We start from the raw sequence: 19689 nt of genomic DNA, 5'->3' as shown, positions 1-19689 counted from the left end.
GGCAGGAAGCAGTCCTTACACAACGCTGTGGGAAAAAGTTCCAGCCTATTTCTTCACTAAAGACTGTGCATCTCTGGAGTAAATTGCAGGCTGCTTGACTGTGGCTAAATTCACTGAATTTTGCCCTGGCAAGCCACACGAGCAATTAAAAAAACAATTTACATTAAACAGCAATAAACTATTCCCAAGCTTATAACATTTTTTCATGAATTCCCTAAAATCTGTAGTCCAAATAGTGAGTGTAATTAAAAAATAAATCTACACACACTTAGCCAAGCTAAGAAAAATTGCAGAAGCTCTTGGTGCTGTCTCTGTAGTTAAGAGTTTGTTGTGCTTTGCATTATTAGCTCTGGTTATAGAGCTGTAAAACTGTTGGATACAAATGGTCTCAGGACTGAAACTTGTCATACAAAGTTGCAGACAAAGAGGAAGCTTCTCTCCTAATGGAAGAGAGAATCACTTCTCTTCCATGAACAGATGTCCTTTTCACAATAGATTTTATATTTATGCCACACAACCTCACTTTCCTCATTCAAATCCCTCCTCAAAGCCACTTCTTTCAGTCAGCCTTTCATTTCTGGCCACCACACTGATTATAAAAATAAACTCAGACGACAATTTTCAAAACTGGTTACCTAAAATTAGGATCCTAAGTCATTGGTTAGGCATTTAAATAAACAAAGCTGATTTTCAAAAGGTACTAAGCACTCAAGAGAACCTCTTGTAGACAATGGGAACAGCTGTGCTTTCAGCACCCTTTGAAAATTAGGCCACTTATTTGGAGTATAAACATTCACTCCGAAGGGGAACTAACGTGTATGTAACATTAAGCATGTCATAATAAGCTACATTATCTTCATAGCTTTCCCATCAATCCTTTGTGCTTTCTGTCTGCACAGAGATAATCAAGTGGACCAATGAAAACTCTTGACATGTGTATAGCCCCCCACATACACACACTCAATTCAGCCAATTGGACTTCAGTATGCAAATTAATGTGAGAGGAATGCTGAGGATTGGTTGAGCACCTTTGATGTCACAATGCCACTACTCGCAAATAACCCGATCAGCTGTACTTGGCTGGTGAGTAATTACAATTGTTTACATCCTATTATTAATAATTTGTTTTCATTAGAACCTAGTTTTTCAAATATGCCTATTATTCACAGATCAGTCAGTGAGAAGCTTGAAGGTTTAGTAACAAGTCATTTGTTAACTGGAAGAGTGTGAAAAAAATGAGATTAAAATAAAAAGAAATTAAAAAAAAATCTCAGAGGATTTTAAATTACTCTGTTTTAAATTACTGAAATACAGATTTAACTGAAACAAATCCTCAGCAAATTCAGTCTTTGCTCATAGATTATGTGCTGTAAACTGGGAGGAGGCCTGCTATGGCTTTTTTTAAACAAGGAGCTTAAATTCCCCTACTTGAAGTGAAAAAAATGACCCCAACCTTAACTCTGGAGCTACACTCAGTACCTATAAACTAGTTGCTTAGCTAGACATTCATACAATGCTCATCACCTCGGTACCTGGGTGCCATCTCACAAGAGCAGGCACCTAGATTGTGTCTAAGCTAATACATCTCCATGAGAGTGTAGCAAGAATTCTCTAGTCCCTTTCAGCAGCTCAGCTGCTGGATGGCTGGGCTACTTCCAAGTTTATTCCTTCTGGTTAAACAAAGGCAAAATTGGGACTTTGCTCTTCTGCCAATTTGGAGCACCATAAGACCAGGAATGGCTTCCTGGAGGATGCTGGGTTATAGTCAGGATCCAGCCCCTCCTTGGCTGCCTGTTTAACCCACCAAATGATTTAACCCAATTATTCTCCACTGCTCTGGATGTTATTGTGTAAGAGCCAGATTCTGCTGCCACTGAATTCAATGGGAAAAATCCTCCTGTTGACTTCAATGGAAGTGGGATACACTTGAAACAGAAAGTCCAGTACCCAGGTACTGTTATACAGTGGTGCAGCTTCTGCGCTCATAATACCCAGCAAACTTACACAATGAATACACATAAATATGAACGTTTTAAGTAACTCTCCCAATTATATGGTTGCAAATTGTCAAAGAGGACTGTTGAAACAAAATGGCGGAGTCACCAGTAATTCCCACTACCACAATTGCTGTAATTAAATTGTTCAGAACAGTATATTCTTGTTGTAAATTGCAATGGAGGCACAATGACTATTGATTTACATTGTACAACTTAATTAAAACTTACTTGTCCTGGAGAAGCCACTAATGAGTGTAATTAGATGGAATGTTTGATACCACATAGTTGCTTTGTAAGACATTAAATATCCAAAAAAATGGTAGGAAAAGGTGTTTTTAATCCAATATCAATTTCTAAGAGGAATGTGATACAGCGGTTAGGTGTAATATCTTTCTAGGCGGTTATCAATCGTAATAAAAAAATAAATTTCCATACAGAATGACAAACGCTCACCCAGCTCCCACTGAAGTAAATGTGAATCTTTCTACTAGAGAGGTAAATGAATGGAACCAAATCTTAAAACCCTGCTCAGTCGTTCCGCAGGTACAACTCCCACTGAAGTAAAAAATGAGCAAAATCTCCAGAATTTGGCCCAAGATTCTACTGAAATTATGGCGCAGTGCAGAATGCACAACCGGGGAGGGGGGGCGTATGGTGGCTTTAAGCTGCCTTTCTGTGCCCTCCTGATTCTGGGCTGCTTCAGGGTATGGATAGGGCCTGGCCTAATTTAGACAGCTCTGAGGTCCCAGACTCTCCTGGCTGTGCTTTCGGGAACTGCCCCAGATTTCTGCAGCTGTGCGCACTCTGGCCTCCAGCACACTATCTATACCAAGGTTTGTGATGAGGTCCTCACAGCTTTATGGTAGTCTTCTGCAGTGCCAGCACTGTGGGGGAATCATCCCATGGCCACACCCAGGATTTTAGGGCTTGTCTATGGGGCCATGGCTCTTTTACCCAACATAAAAGGGTCAGCCTGGGGGTAAGGATTTCCACCTGAGTTTTGGATAAACTAGCAGAAAAATTGTGTGGCAGACAAACCTGCATGAAGAGGGCTGCTTATCTAATAATGATCCCTACACTTTCACTGTATATCTTCCAAAATGCTGTGATAAACTGATCTACTTCAAAGAATATTTTTAATCAATAATCAGTCTACATTGCCTGAAAAGGCAAAAATACTGCAAAGAAAATGGCTTATGTAAGCACTGATTGTAACCACTCCAGGCAGATGTGAAATAAATGCACTTATTTTCACCATGTGCCCATTATCAATTGGTCTGGCTTGCTCCTTTCTACCTGTATAAGCATCAGACCTTCTTACTACCCCGTTTCCTAGTCAGAAGCCAGGATAGAGCAGTCATCCTTTTGCTCTGAAAAACTAGATGTTCCTGCTGCTTTAACTAAAGAGAACTCTCCTTTAGATACAGCAGTCTTTGGGCTTGTCTCATGACACACATCTGAGCAGGTATGATACTCCATCCCACAGTCATCAGTGCAACACACCTTTTAACCAACACCTTACACACACTACTTCAGGCCTCAATTTGGCAACATCCCACGTTATTCATACTAACCACCAATGCTCATTTAGCCAGGCTTTCACCAGAACCAATTAAAATCAAACTTAGGAGTTTGCATGGGAGGAATGATCCCAAATTATGCCCCCCTCCCATCCTAAAATGTGCTTAAATTCATCCCTGTTCAGGACAGCACTTGATCATGTGCTTAACTTTCCCACTGAAGTCAACAGGATTTCAGTCCATGTTTAATCATGTGCCTAAAGTTAAGCATGTGCATAAGTACTATCCTTAGCAGGGATAATTTCCTGAATTAGGGTCCTAGGCTCTAATTCAGTGCTCAGAAATCTGATGCCCACATTTGTGCCCTGTAGTTTTTGTGCAACTTGAGGAGTTCTTCCACTGATGGAACTCCCAAAATCACTAGCGACCATCACTAATGCCTGATGTGTAGAGGTACTGGGCCTCCGTAAGTCTAACAGCATTTAAATAGGAGTGATTTATTCATACCACTACTACTCAGCATCAGCTAGAAGAATGTGCTGAGTGTCTCAAAGAAGCAGCAAGAACCCACACAGCCCATAGGCGCACACACTTACTCTCAGACATTTTTGCCAACAAACTTCAAAACAGAGAATATGAAAGAGCAAATAAGTGCAAAACTTCTCATCTTCACCATAAGCGCAGCCCTCCTGCAAGCCCTAAATATCTCTAATGTTCTATCGAAAGAAACATACCAAACTGCACAGGATCTATATAATCATTAGCTTACACGCCTTCCGGGTAGGATAAATGGTGATGAAGTCTAAACTCACACCAGAGCCTGTTATTTTTTTAGGACAGCACACAAGGGGAGGTTTGCATATGATCAAACTGCACATTCTCAGATGGGCTCTGTTTTCTAGTGATGAGTGACCATTTTGGACCAAATGAGAAGTGATATGAATCTTTGCCTGGAACACAAACTGTTTCCCATAGATGGAGATTGGACCAGGTCCTCTATTCCAAGTCTTCAACCCCCACATAGACTGGCCTCTCCCAATCCCTTCAATATGACAGCGTAGATAAGATCATTGCTGGAAGTAAGAACAGACACAAGATGGAATTTTTCAACTGGCTATCAACAGCAATGGGAGTTTAACCATGGACTTCACGGGAACAGAATTGGACCAAACCTGAGCATTTAATAATACCCAGCTCTTATACAGTCCTTTTCATCTCATCAGTACATCTCAAAGCTCTATGCAAAGGAGGTCAGTATCATAAGAACAGCCATATAGAGCCAGACCGATGGTCCATATAGCTCAGTATCCTGTCTTCCAACAGTGATCAATGTCAGGTGCTTCAGACGGAATGAACAGAACAGGGCAATTTACCAAGTGATCCATCCCCTGTCACTCATTCCCAGCTTCTGGCAAACCGAGGTTTTGGGACACACTGAGCATGGGGTTGTGCTCATGACCATCTCGGCTAATAGCTATTGATGGACCTGTCCCCCAGGAACTTATAAAATTCTTTTTTTAAACCCACTTATATTTTTGGCCTTCACAACATCCCCTGGCAATAGATTCCCCAGATGGATGGTGCGTTGTGTGAAGAACTACTTCCTTTTGTTTGTTTTAAACCTGCTGCCTATTAATTTTATTGGGTGACACCAGGTTCTTGTGTTATGTGAAGGGGTAAAGAACACTTCCCTATTCACTTTTTCCACACCATTCATAATTGTATTGACCTCTATCATATCTCCCCTTAACCGTCTCTTTTCTAAGATGAACAATCTCAGTCTTTTTAATCTCTCCTCATATGGACGTGGTTCCATACCTCTAATTATTTTTATTGCCCTTTTCTGTACTTTTTTCCATTTCTAATATTTATTTATTTTTTGAGACGGGGCAACCAGAACAGCACACAGTATTCAATGGGTGGGCGTGGATTTATGTAGTGGCACTATGATATTTACTGTCTTCTTATCTATCCCTTTCCTAATGATTCCTAACATTCTGTTAGTTTTGTTGACTGCTGCTGCACACTCAATGAATGTTTTCAGAGAACTATTCACAAAGCCTACGAGATCTTTCTTGAGTGGTAACAGCTAATTTAGAGCCATCATGATTCCCATTTTTCACAAATGGGAAATTGAGACACAGGGCAGTGAAATGATGGGCCCAAGGTCACCCAGCGGGCCAGCGATAGACCTGGAATATAATCCCAGTCTCTTGCGTCCCAGTCCAATGCTCTACCCTCTACCCCATGCTGCCACTTTTGAAAATGCCACTCACCGAGCCTGCTGCCATTCCCTCTGTTATGGGCATTCTAATATACTAATTATTGTTCATGAGGGGGCATAAAATGTGATTGGCAAGTTACAGACAAAAAAACAAGACAATCACTACCCTGAAGAGTTTGCAACAATACAGAGAGCTAGGACAGGAGACAAGAAGGCTGGGTTAGGGGAAAATGATGAGGATTATGCCAGATACAGTCACAAGATTACATGGTTTTATATGGCTGGATTTTTAAGCGTGCTCAGCATTGACTTAACTCTGATCTCATTGAAGTCCGTGGTTACCCACCCACCATGTAAGCTCTGCTTTTTAATGTATAATTAATATTTTAATGGTCTAATTACTTTGATGGAGGAACATGGGCCAGCATTGTAGAGACTGTCACAGAATGTGGATTTTGAAGAGGCATTTTCGGATAAACTGGATGTGGGGCAGCATACCAGCTCACATCAATACATGCATTGCGGACAAAGTGAGACCAAGCAAGTGCCCATGGTGATGGGCACTTGCTAGAGAGATGGAGGAGCTTGTGTGTGAAATATACAAGCCCCTCTTTAACTGATCTCCTATCTAAGATATGAGACCCATCGATCCACAATTTGTCAAGAAATCTTCCAGTCAGCTCACCCTTTTTTTCCCTCTCCTCTAGCATGCCTAGCACTCTCAGTACAGTAAGGTTTTAACTTTAACAGTGTGATGTGCCTCAGGAAGTTATTTTCTTCCATTCTTCTTCCTCTCTGTTTTCCCTGCACAGTATTAAGTCTCCCCACATTCTGAGGGCTTCACCCATCAGGATTCTCAGCCTCCCTCTGATCCAGCTTCCCCTCCTCCAGGACTGGCTGGGTCTTGCATGGTGCTGAGCACTCCAACTCAAATCCAGCAGATCATATAAGCAAATGCTGACATTGAAGCACATGAGAAATCTCACACAAGGCAATAGGAACATTCTCATCTGTGAAACGAAGCACGTGGTTAAGTGCTTTGTTGGACTGGGGCCAGAGTGCTCAGCACTTTGCAGGATCGAGCCCTGGCTGAGGACATGGAGGAAAAAATAAAAAGGAAGGTACTGAGTTACGTTACAATCCTTTCCTGGGCAGTTTGTTTGAATGGGATTATACGCTTCCATCATTCTTTAAGAGTCCAAGCAACTGAAAAGGTGATGTGCAAGCCCCAGTCTGGTATGATAGACATAGGTGTCAGGATCCCCAATTTTTCTTTACAGGAACCAACATTTTATTTTATGGGGAGGGCTAGCTCAGTAGTTTGAGCATTGGCCTGCTAACCCCAGGGTTGTGAGTTCAATCCTTGAGGGGGCCATTTAGGGATCTAAGGCAAAAATCTGTCTGGGGATTGGTCCTGCTCTAAGCAGCGGTTTAGACTAGATGATCTCCTGAGATCCCTTCCAACCCTGATATTCTATGATTCCATCCCCCAATAGCTCTGAGAGAAATGCAATGCCTCCAGCAACAATGGGGACACCCCCACTCTGTGAATCAGCCAGTAAGTAGTATTCCATTCTCTCCTCCAATTTCCCTGTGCTCAAGGTGGGGAAGATATTGGCAAAGCATATGATAAATAATACACTGCACAGCAAGAAACCAGTTACACCACAGTCCCACCTCCCTCTTATGGGAGTTCACAGCACTACCAAGACATTCAACAGCAAGGCCCCTCCATCATCACAGTCAAACTTTTTCTTCCTCACCAATCTCTACCAGTTTTATTGCACCACTTCTGCTATTCATTTTCCTGCTGTTTTCCCTGTTGTGCTAAATATTTCTACAAAGTTGTAAATCCAAAAGTGCTCCTAAAATAAGTGACAGTCAAAAATAATCCAGGAAATCAAAAACAAATGAAAGACTAAACCCTCAAAAGAAATCAAAGCCATTATGGAGCAGATGTTTTTTATTATTTGCCTTGAGTTAAGACCAAAAAAATACCATGCAAAAATTGGGAAATATCTATTTATATGCTAGTGGAGACCAACTCTGGAGAAACATAGGTTATGGAGAGCACCTATTATTTATAGGCCAATAGAGGAAGAAAATACACACAATTTAATGAACCCACAAAATGATATTAGCTACAGATTGATATTTTATTATGATGACTCACTTCTGCTGTAGGTTTTCTATAATCTCCTTTACAGTAAGTGCCAAGATGCTAGAGTCTGCATCATAGATTTTAAGGCCAGAAGGGACCATAAAGAATATTTAGATAAGTTGGATGTATTCAAGTCAGCAAGGCCTGATGAAATTCACCCTAGATATTTAAGGAACTGGCTGAAGCAATCTCGAGACCATTAACAATTATCTTTGAGAAATACTGGAGGACGTGTGAGGTGAAGAGCAAACACAGTAACTGGTTTTAAAAAGGGGAACAAAAAGGACCCAAGGAATTATAGACCAGCCAATCTAACTTCGATACCTGGAAAGATACTGAAACAAATTATTGAACAATGAGTTTGTGAGCACCTAGAAGATAATAGGGTTGTAAGGACCAGCCAGCATGGATTTGTCAAGAAGAAATCATAGCAAATTAACCTAATGTCCTTCTTTGACGGGGTTACTGGCCTACTGGATTGTGGGGAAGCAGTAGACGTGCTATATCTTAATATCAGTAAAGCTTCTGACATAATCCCATGTGCCAGTCTCATAAGCAAACTAGGGAAACTTGGTCTAAACGAAATTATTGTTAGGTGGGTGCAGAACTGGTTGAAAGACCAGACTCAAAGAGTAGTTATCAATGGTTCGCTGTCATACTGGAAGAGCGTATCTAATGGGGTGCTGCAGGGGTCAATCCTATAGCCATTACTATTCAATATTTTTATTAATGACTTGGATAATGGAGTGAACAGTACGCTTACAACATTTCAGATGACACCAAACTGGGAGGGATTGCAAGCAACTTGGAAAACAGGATTAGAATTCAAAACAACCTTGATAAATTGGAGAATTGATCTGAATTCAACAACATGAAATTCAATACAGATAAATGCAGATTATGTCATTGAGAAAGGAAACATCAAATACATATAGAAAAATGGGGAATAACTGGCTAGGTGGTAGTACTGCTGAAAAGAATCTGAGGTTTATAGTGAATCACAAATTGAATATAAACAAACAATGTGATATCATTGCAAAAAAAAATATTCTGGGGTGCCTTAACAGGAGTGTCCTATGTAAAGGACTGGAGGTAACTGTCCTGCTCTACTCAGCTGCAGTATTGTGTCCAGTTCTGGGCACTACACTTTAGGAAAGTTGTGGAGAAATTGGAGAGTGTCCAGAGGAGAGCAACAAAAGTGACAAAAGGTTTAGAAAACTTGACCTCTGGGGAAAGGTTGGTTTTGATAAAAGACTGAGGGGAGACTTGAAAATAGTCTCTAAATATATTAAGGGCTGTTAGAAAAGAGGATGATGATCTGTTGTTCTCCATGTCCCCTGAAGGTAGGACAAGAAGAAAAGAGTTTAATCTGCAGCAAGGGAGATGTCGGTTAGATATTAGGAAACTCTTTCTAGCAGTAAGGGTAGTTATATTCCGGAACAGGTATCCAAGGGAGGTTGTGGAATCCCCATCCCTGGAGGTTTTTAAGAACAGGTTGGACAAATGCCTGTCAGAGGTAATCTATGTCCTGCCTCAGTACAGAGGGCAGTACTTGATGACTTCTCGAGGTTCTCTTCAGCCTGACATTTCTAGGATTCTGACAAGAACACAAAGAATAGAATTTCACCCAGTAATTTCTGCATTAAGCCTGTAACTTCTGTTGGATCTTATTGCTTAGAACTGGTGTGATGCCGCCCATTCTGTTAACCTTTCTCCAGATGGTGTGTGGGTTTGTTTGTTTCCGTACAGCACTGATCAGTGACTCAGATGAAAAGGCCCCAGTTATGTCACCGGATCCACGCCACAGTGTGTGGTAGCTCCAGTGACACAAATAGGGTGCTTTATTTGATCCAGTTTCAAGACCAGGGACTGGGTAGTCAGTTCTTCCTAGGATACATTTGTATCATTCCTATAAGAAGAGCTAGTCAGGAAATTTTTTGTTCTTTCGGCCACGAAAAAATGTAGACAAAGAAAACTACGTGAAAATTGTAGTTTTTAGGATGTTCTGGGTTTTCATTGACGAAATGAAAACGGAAGAGTTTGAAACCAAAACATTTTGGTTTTTCTGTGAAACCTCCCAAAACTTGACAACATTTTTCCCACTATGATTTCCATTTAATCTAAAAAAGCCATTTTCCTTAAAAAGTGGTTCAAAAGCCCAGCTCTACCTATGAGGCTCAAAATGGGAATTCCACAACATACTGACATGACAGTAAACCCCATAAGTTGCACTTGGCTTTAGGGGACGTCTCCTGCCACTGGTGCAGTCCCAGAGCTGGTAACAATGATGGGAACATGACAGGACACCAGCATTTTTAACACTGTGTCAGCTATCCCGGCTCTGTGCTGACCTGGGTGACACACTGGTAAAAATGCCAGCAACTGCACTGAACCCTGCGTACATTAGTGCGCTCACCAACGGCGGGAGATGTCCTCCAGGACTCCAGCGTAGACAATGCCACAGACTGCTCTGCACCCACTTGCAACACTGGGAGTTCCATGGCAGACTGAGAGCTGTAGATAAACTTCAGGGCCTGAATCAATTGATCATCCCTGTTCAGAGCTGATGGAATTTAACCGCATGATTAAAGTTCAGCATCTGCTTGGGTGCTTTCCTGAATCAGGGCCTGAGTGACTAAAAAGAAATCCCACTTCTGCTTTTAAAATACTTATAATCCCAAAGTGTGTGGGGGGCAGACTTCTCCTAAAAAGTCCACCCATCAAATATCCTTTACAGGCATTTTTTCCCCCTAGAATGTGAATATTGAATTATGTTACACATACTATTAAACTGGATAGAGATAAAGAGACAGAGCACAGACATAACTATAGTTGTCAACTTACCCTGACAGATCCTGTCCAGCCTATCCACCACCAACAGAGCCTTCCAATCCACAATAATAACCATTTTGCTGCCTTTGAATTCATTCAAGTAGAAAAGCGTAACTGACATTATGTTTGGATGGCTCTTGGGAGCAAACGGTTAGGATGATTTATTGGCTTTTCTAATGTTTGACAGCTTATACCTTTGTGTGTGTGTGTGTGGTTGGTGGAAAAACAAAAATATTTTTCTCCTATTGTCTTCTGAAAGTAAACTTTTAGTAGCAAAACACATAAAAATAACTTGGGAAAAGCAAGTGATGATAATAGAAGTCTAAGCTGCTTGATTGTTCATATGTAAAACTGACGGCATGTAAAGAAAAGCGACGTAGAAGATAGCGGCAAGTAATTTTACCCATTTTGAATATGCAACATAGAAGAAAATGGATCCCAGTGAATATTATAGCATCCGGACAATTTTTCTTGGGGGAATAACATGAGCCCGAACATCTTCGCTGCAATTTTATAGCCCCACAGCCCCAGGCTGAATCAGTCTCAGGGCTTTTATTGCAGTGTAGGCATACCTGAGTGCAGGCTAACCTGCTCTATGGGACTCGGCATGGCTGCAGAGGGCCTTCATGTAGACTGGTATAATAAACTGGATGCATACCGGATGTGGGAACAACAACTGAGAGCATCAACACAGTTAAAGGAAACAACTCAGTTCTTCAGAGGAAAAACAAAATGTTATTGGACCTTGCACAAGCCCAGTGAGAAGGTGGGAAAGGTGGCTCTAAGACCCTTTTGTGTCCCACCTCTTTCCCTCCTACACACACACACAATCCTGGGACTACAAGCAGGGGTAAAAGTAACTTAAAGGACTTACCGGTATGCCAGAGTCCTGAGTGGGGGCATGGCTTCCAAGGGAAGAGGCGGGGCCTCGATGAGAAGAGCATGGCCTTTCAAGATTTAAAGGCCCTGGAGCCCCGGCTGGGAGTCCCATGGCCTTTAAATCACCCCAGAGCTACCAGCTGCAGAGGTGGCTGGGAGCCCCGGGGCTCAGGGGTGAATTAAAGGGCCCGGGGCTCCAGCCACTGCGGAGCTAGGGGCCCTTTAAATCACTGCAGGAGCCCGGCTGCCGGAGCTCTGGTGGGGATTTAAAGGGCCTGGGGATCCCCGCAGTGGCTGGAGCCCTGGGACCTTTAAATCACTTCTGCAGAAGCTGGTCCAGTCCGGCACGGTGTACTGGTTCTTGCCACTATGCCGTACCAGACGGGACCGGCTTACTTTCACCTCTGACTACAAGGGACTCGATCCTGTCCCTGGTGTATGTCAGAGCACCCTGAGGATGTTCTGGCAGCCCTGGATCAGACAGATGCAGCAGTGTCTCAGCCGCACCCCTTTTTACCTGGCCACAGCCCCATGCCAGCTGCCAGGAGAAGTAGCGGCTACAGCAGCCTGGGGCCACTAGAGCCTTCCCTACACAGAGGGACATTCTCCACTGCCCCCATCCGCCAAATGTAGCATCACTTTGTGTCAGCAGGAGGTGCAGAGCAGTCATGGCTTGGCTGTATTTCTGGACTTACTGCGGAACTCATGAAAGATTAGCACAGAACACCAAACCCCGTGAGATCACCAGACTAGCCTTAAGGGTGGGTGGCTTGTGAAGCTCTCTAGCCCCTTGAGAATGTCAATGGTGAGACTTACAGAGAGGAAGGAAAGTCTCGTGTTTATGGGACCAGCCTGCAACTCAAGAGACCTGGATTCAGTTCTCTGCTCTGCTGCAGGCTCCGTGTGTGACCTGGGGCAAGTCACTTATTCTCTCTCTGCCTCAGTTCTCCATCTGTACAATGGGAAAAACAGCACTGCCCTAAGCCACAGGGGTGTTGTGAGGGTAAATATTCTGAGAGATTATAAAGTGCTCAGATTCTGCAGTAAGGGGGTCACGTAATTACTTCAGATCAGTGACTGCCCTCAGCTGTGATTTGCTGAAGAAACAAATCGGGCTGCTGATTTCTGGATTACATTCCACAGCTATTTCACTAAACACTCGCCCTGCATGCCCAGAAAATAAATAGCTAAGTCAAAAGTTAGTCAAAGAAAGCCAACAACCGGTAGAATGAAAGATCTCAGACACTGAAGGCCAACCCTTACGTCTGCCAATACAACTGCTTGCGAAAGCTGCTGAAAGGCCAAACGCGTTCTCTTCTGCAGAGCTTGCCATCCAACTGTTCAGCTGGGCACACAAACAGCAGGGCAGGATGGGGACAAGAGTGGCACGAGCAAATGAAGAACCCCTCCACTTCTCCCAGTTCATTTGTGAGGAGAAAAAAAAGTAACAATTTGAGTCCAGACAATGGCTTGCTGGTCAAGTTCTCCTATGTATGAGTCAACTCCGGCTCTCGCTAAACAAGGATCAGGCACACATTGCTAATGAGAGAGCCACACTCAGATTAAAAAATGATTTCAAAAAATGAATTTGGGGTAAGTACAGGAAATTGTCAGGTTTGTGAATTCCTTGCTTACCCAACAAGTAGGCCTGGCAGAATTTTCTTTTTATAGATAATTTCACTGGATAGCATTTTATTTAATTTTATAATTTATTTTCAAGCATTTTTCTCTATTTATATCAATGTAAATTTTTCCACTTGCAAGAAATTATATGTGGGGTCAGACAATTATTTAATAACAGTAGATGCTGAGATTCAAAATGTTAAAGCTTTATAACCATTGAAACACAAACTGCCAACATAACCTATCAAAATATACAGAGTAAATACCCATAACATACAAAGTAAATATCCAGACATCCCACACTAAGTTCTCAAGCAGCATATTTCTTACTTTGCCTGTCTGTAAATTTCAGCCATAGATGGAAATACTTTTTCACCAGTTTGTGCGTGTGCAGTGAAATCAACATTTATCGACACTTACCAATAAAAATCGAATCCTTCCAAGCCTACTGATAAAGGTTACAAAGGTGAAGCATTGATTGAAGAGGAACTCTACACAGCACTCTTGCCCTGAGACATAGCCCTATAGTGTCATTAAGAAAATGTTCAGGACTCAACACTCTAAGGAAACGTGAGGATCTATTTCAATAAAACACCTAAGCACGTGTTTAAGCCCCTCCCTATTCAGTGAAGCACTCAAGCAGGTACAAACGTGAACTTTAAACACGTGCTTAAGAGCTTTGCTGTACAGGGATAAACTGCTGACTCGGGGCCTCATAGAGTGAGACTTGCACCAATTGAACTAGATGTGGGAATGTAAACTGATTCTGTAAACCCATGTGGACATTCTTATTTAGGTTTAGGAGTGCCTTAGCTTTCTTTAGCTTAAGTCAGTTGGGAGCAAGTTTAAGCTAAACCAAACTGTCACTCTTAAATCTAAGAAAGTGTGCCCACACAGGGGTTTACAGTTTAATTAAATTGGTGCAAGTCTGTATGTAGACAAGGTCTAATTCAGGAGTAAATCCTCGCAGAGGTTAATGGATTTACACTGGTGCAAAGAAGGGAATCAGGCTTCAAATGTCTTGAACTCTGAGAAAAGAAGTAAACCTCTTCAAGCTTCAATTCAAAAACCACATATATTGACTTTGATGGACCTGATGATCCAGTCACTTCTGTCCCCATCCTGCAGCGTGGTACACTAGCATAGACCCCTTTCTGTGCCTTTGTAGATTCCTGATGACTCTGGTGCAGGGCTCTGTGCTAGCAAACCGCATTGCAGGATTAGGGCTGCAGCGGAGTCACTTCAGTCTAAAGCCATTGGAGTGGCACTGGTGGAAAACTGCTACAAGAGGAGAATGAGGTCCTAAGATTTAATTCATTAACTGATGTCGCAGAAACACATCGTATGCACGAATCATATCAAACACTGGGCACTGGCTTTTTATTTAACTTACACAACTTTATTCGGCTGCGCTTTAAAAATTAACATGACATGGCTCATGGCATAAAATAAACTGATCTGGTTTTTTGCATCTTCTTGAACACTTGTTGAAAGTTGTTCTTTTTTCAGAGAATTAAAATATTTTTAAAAGCATTTTGCAAATGATGCAAAATATAATTACAGAAACACTTCCTTGGCTGAACTAAAATTTAATTTTATGATTTGCACCACACAAAGGAAATTGAAGGCATGCAGATGAATAGTATGTTATGGTTTTAAATGATACTGAGGAGGGGATGAAGGTCAACCATACTAACTCTGCCGTTTCCCACTGGGAATACCTGTCCGTTTAGCCAACTGTAACTTGATTTGCAAATAGCTGCTTTATACATCAAATTATGGTGTCAACATTTATGATACTATAGGAGGAAAGTCTGTCAATTTTTCTATTATAAGATGCTTTGCCTATTTATAATCATTGTGATAATGTGCTTTAAGATGTAACCTGGCTTAGATGCAGTCTTGGGGTCAATTGTTATGTATTTTTAGAAATACATAATACATCATTCATAAGTTGCCTTATTTTAAAGTCATATTTAAGAGCTATGTTTAAATTGCTTTTTGTATAGCTAAAGCAAAAAAAAAAAAAAAAAAAAGAAAGATTTTATTTAAAACTGAAACCGGTATTTGATTCTTACTAAAGAAGGTATAATTGCTTTGACTATTTTGAAAAGAAAAAGTTAAAACTGACAGAGATGTTTAAAGACCAGATTCTGAAAACCCTGTTTCCTCTGACTCATATCAGCGGTCCCATTGAATTCAATTGAAAGTCAACAGGATTACTTGTATAAGCAAAGATTATTTTTGTAAATCAATGCGCAGGATGGGGTCCCAAATAAAAAAAGAACTGTTCCAATGCCATCCACTGAAGAGGTTATTACTTTTTAAAAGCTTGTAATATGTACTTTATTAATAGACTGGAATGGCTCCAAAGTTAGATATCTATTTTTACACAAACACACATTAAAATATCGCCAGCTTGCATAGTTTCCCAATCTATAGCCTTGTTAAAATAATGTAAGAGCTGTCTGAATATGTGATTTATGAAGCTGAGACCGTACTGGCTATGTAAGTAATACCTTTTTAAGAAACCTGGTTACATCCTTTTTTTTTTTTACCCAATAGATTGGAATAGTTTCAAACGGAAGTATACAATACAGATTTAGGTTGCTTTTTAAGCTCATTAAAAGACAGTTCTAACTGGTTAGATATATATGTTTTGATAACATACCCAAATATGTATTTACTCAATAGGCCAGGTCAGTGGGAGTTCTGCCACTATCAGATAAATACATACTCCATTAAGACATTAGAACAGCTTGAACCATTCCAGTCTCTGGAGTAAGCAACCTGCATTTTATAACCTTCATCTAACTCTGCCTGTTCCCGCTGTCCCTATAAATAAATAAAATTAAACTATAAATAAATCAATTAAATAATCCAGCCAGATAAATCCTCCAAACCACAGTTAGTTAAAATGGACAAATCCCTGGAATTTCTAAGTTAACCCTATTACTCTGTTCGTAAATTACTGAAATAGCAGACAGAGATGTGTTAAGGATGAAGATTCGACCTTAATCTTGAATTTTCTACTTTTGTCCATTTAAGCCACATTGACATTATTTCAAAGAAGTGGTTTTGTTTTTTTTTCTTTTCATTTGTTTAACAATCTACTTACCAGTCATTACAGTACTGTCTGATCAGCACTTATTTCTGCTGAGTACTTCTAATTTATTCTTTATTTTTAGTGGTAATTATGCAAATAAGGTAGCTGTGATATATTATTAAAAACAATCAGAAAATATATACAAGTCTTTTGAAAATCTGCCAGTAAGACACTTTAATGTCATCTGGGTTATTTCCAAATGAGATCTTCAAATCAGTCCAAATGTACAGAAAATGTGAACCAAATCATTCCTTAAAAAAAAAAAAAAAGAAAAAGCATAAGCTTTACATAAATAATTTTTAGAAGTCACTTCCAAAAACCTTAAAGCTTATGACAGAATTTAAATTGTGCACACTTTTAACATTAAGGATGTACAAGAAATAAAGTCTTATATAATGCAGTCCCTAATGTCAAGTAAGGGTTCAGAAGTTACTGCCAAAGGGGAAAAAGAGGAGATACAGCCCACACAGAAACATAATCTACTTGGGTTCATATACTGTGCCTTCCAACATAGTATCTCAGTCACGTAGCAACTTTGATATCAAGCAGCTTCCAGAAAAACGATAACTCAGGCAATTACTGTGTTAACATTGTTGTCTTACAGCCTCAAGCAACATATTTCTGATTAATTGCTATCAATATTCTTTGCTGTGCAAAATAACTCCAGCCCAGTATGTTCATTCCGTCAATAAAAATAAAACATGCGTGACTGTAACTCAGGGGAAGTCATTTCTCTAAGGATATATCATGCGTAATGCGTTTAATGGAAAGAACTGCTTTTGAAATACTGGCCTTCGAATATTCTCAATAGAGTTGAATTTCTGATTGTGTATTATTAGGAGGGAACAAATACAAATACTAGGATTCTAACTGGTAACATCTGTAAAGGAGTTCAATAGTAATAGTCAAACAGTGACTCACAGATGCCATTGTACTGAGCCCTCTTCCTTTACTGCATGTTATATATTCAGATATAGTATGATTGCTACTAAAATGGTTTTCTCTTCATAACAAAACTGTGGCCAATATTTTTAAACCAGGTGTCTACTTTGATCCTCCTAAACCCAAATTTAGGCATATTAAAAAAAGTGTGTTTAGCACCCAACCAGCTCCTGTTGAAAACACTGGAAGTTGTTCGCTGCTCAGCTGTTTTGACAATCTAGCCATAGAGCAAGGTGCCCAAATATGGATTTAGGATCCTAATTTTAGGCTTCAATTATTTTTTTTAAATTGACCTATATTTCAAACAAAACGTTCACAAGCCTTCCATCTCCATAGCTATGCCTAACATGATCCACAGTGCATGACATGGATTTCACATCTCTTACCTAGAATACCACGGCAGTTAAAACAAAAGTTCAGTTTAAGATTCACTCAGTACTAACATTTGATTCATAATATAAGTGGAAATAAAATTCTCGCAATTGTTACTGGAAAAGAAAAGCTATTGACCTAACACAGCCAAGTGGTACAAGTTCTTTGCTGACCAAGTTATTTTTAAGCACAGCAGAAACAAAATCACAATGGGAACAACCAAAACAAAACAAAAACACCAAGGAAAAGTTGACTCACTTTTTAATTCTCCCATCTTCAAGAAGTCCAACCCCTCCTCCCCCTAGTTGGCTACAAATAAACCTACGATCTCTCAGCTAGTGTAAATTTTCACATCTCTATTGAAGTCAACTGAGCTACTGATGGCAATTCACACCAGCTAAGGCTCTGTCCCCCAGAATGCACCTTGAATGCTGAGAGAAGCAAAACTGAACTTTTCAAAACCAAACTGTTGACAAGTGTCAGCAGCATATGGCTCACGGACTTTAGCAACTCAGGCTCTAATGAATTAGCCTTGATTCACCGCAGGGTGAATCATTTTCAAGTAGAACTGTTCTGCAGTAATTGGCCAAGAGCCATGCTGTGAAAAGCACTTGTCAGATAATGCTTGTTTACAAATAAATCTACAAATGATAAAGAGTGGCTGTTACTGAATAAGTTCAGGTCCATCTCTAGACTTCACTTCCTGCCCTGGGCTTATGAAAAGGATAAAAGTTGAAGATTGTGAATAAAAGGGGAGAGAGTATAAAGCCAACCCATGTGCTTTCAATAGTTATTGTAATATTCCCCCATCTCTTCTTTCTCTAAAGATCTCACTAAACCATTTAACTAGGCCATTTTATTTTTAAAAATCCAGTGTTCTGTCATACAATAGAGGCCCGATCCTGCAAGTTTTTGTGCACAAGTGGGCTTTACTCCCTCGCAGCAGTCCCTTTGACTCCACTGGGACATACTCACATAAGTAAGGACCACCTGTGAGTAAGAGATTGCAGGTGCAAAGTGTCTGTCTGTGTTTACTAATATATCCATGCAAATCAGGATAAACCAGAACAAAAACTACATACTCCCAATTTAGAAACTGCTCATATAAACACCCAGTGAGTAGTCCCTCCTGAGAGCAATCCAACTGACTTTACTGGAGTGAGTAGTCCCAATGAATTTATTCACAAGCATGGATGTGTTTGCAGACTGGATCCATAATGATCGATTTGTAGAAGAGAAATCTGAGGAAACATTCACCCTCCCCTAACCTATGCATTCTCCACCCCTGAGCACTCGGTAACTTCACAGCCAGGGGAATGTATGTGTCCCTTCCTCTATATATTTTTCTGTGATTTGCATTAATCTCCTTTTCTAAAACATATTATGACAAGCTATTTACCTCAGGCCGCAGCTTTGAAACCTCCCCGTGCCTTTGCCCCTCCTCCTGCCTGGTAGGAATTTCATTAATAAATCACTGTGTGTAATAAGCTTGGTTTATAAGCAGCTTCTTGGTCTGAAAGTTTGTGTATTACAACTTGCATGTGGATCCAAAAACAACAACAAAATCTCAATATTATCTTCCTTGTCAATTAAAAAACACACCAGGCTTCAGAAAAACTGGGAAGCATCCCAGCCAATCGGGAAACCTTGTCAGATCTCTTTACATATTGACTTTAAACAGAGGAAACTTTTAAATTGTCAGCAATAATCAGCACAAGTCTCCACTCTGCTTGTCGCAGTGTTATGGGGTAACAAGTCTTAAGTTCTCTTTTCTCCGAGGTCTTTCTCCTTCTTGCACAAAGGAACTTAAAAAAAAAAAAAGGAAATAAACTTTGGACAGCGTTTGAAATGCGCCAGAAATAAATAAATATCGTTGGGGGGGCGAGGGGCAGGTATTTCCTAGTCCAGCCTCTCTCCTCCTGGACATGTTTAGCTTTAATTTGGGTTTGGATTTGTGTTGTCCTGCTCCTGGTAGCTCTGTTTGGGAGCTGGGGTCTCAGAACCTTATTCGGGGGCTAATTCCTGGGCTCTGG

At 40.6% G+C, this 19689-nt stretch overlaps 1 protein-coding gene across 11 annotated transcripts in view; it reads right to left on the bottom strand.

Moving 5' to 3' along the window:
• EPHA5 (EPH receptor A5) overlaps positions 1 to 19689 on the bottom strand; it is a 422435-nt gene that overhangs the window by 399651 nt on the left and 3095 nt on the right. The gene's annotated exons all lie outside the window — the stretch shown is intronic.

This window comes from Gopherus evgoodei, chromosome 5 (assembly GCF_007399415.2).
Source record: "Gopherus evgoodei ecotype Sinaloan lineage chromosome 5, rGopEvg1_v1.p, whole genome shotgun sequence".
In the NCBI taxonomy this organism is placed as follows: Eukaryota; Metazoa; Chordata; order Testudines; family Testudinidae; genus Gopherus; species Gopherus evgoodei.
Note: the sequence above shows the minus strand (reverse complement) of the source record. Positions and strands in the feature narration are given on the sequence as shown.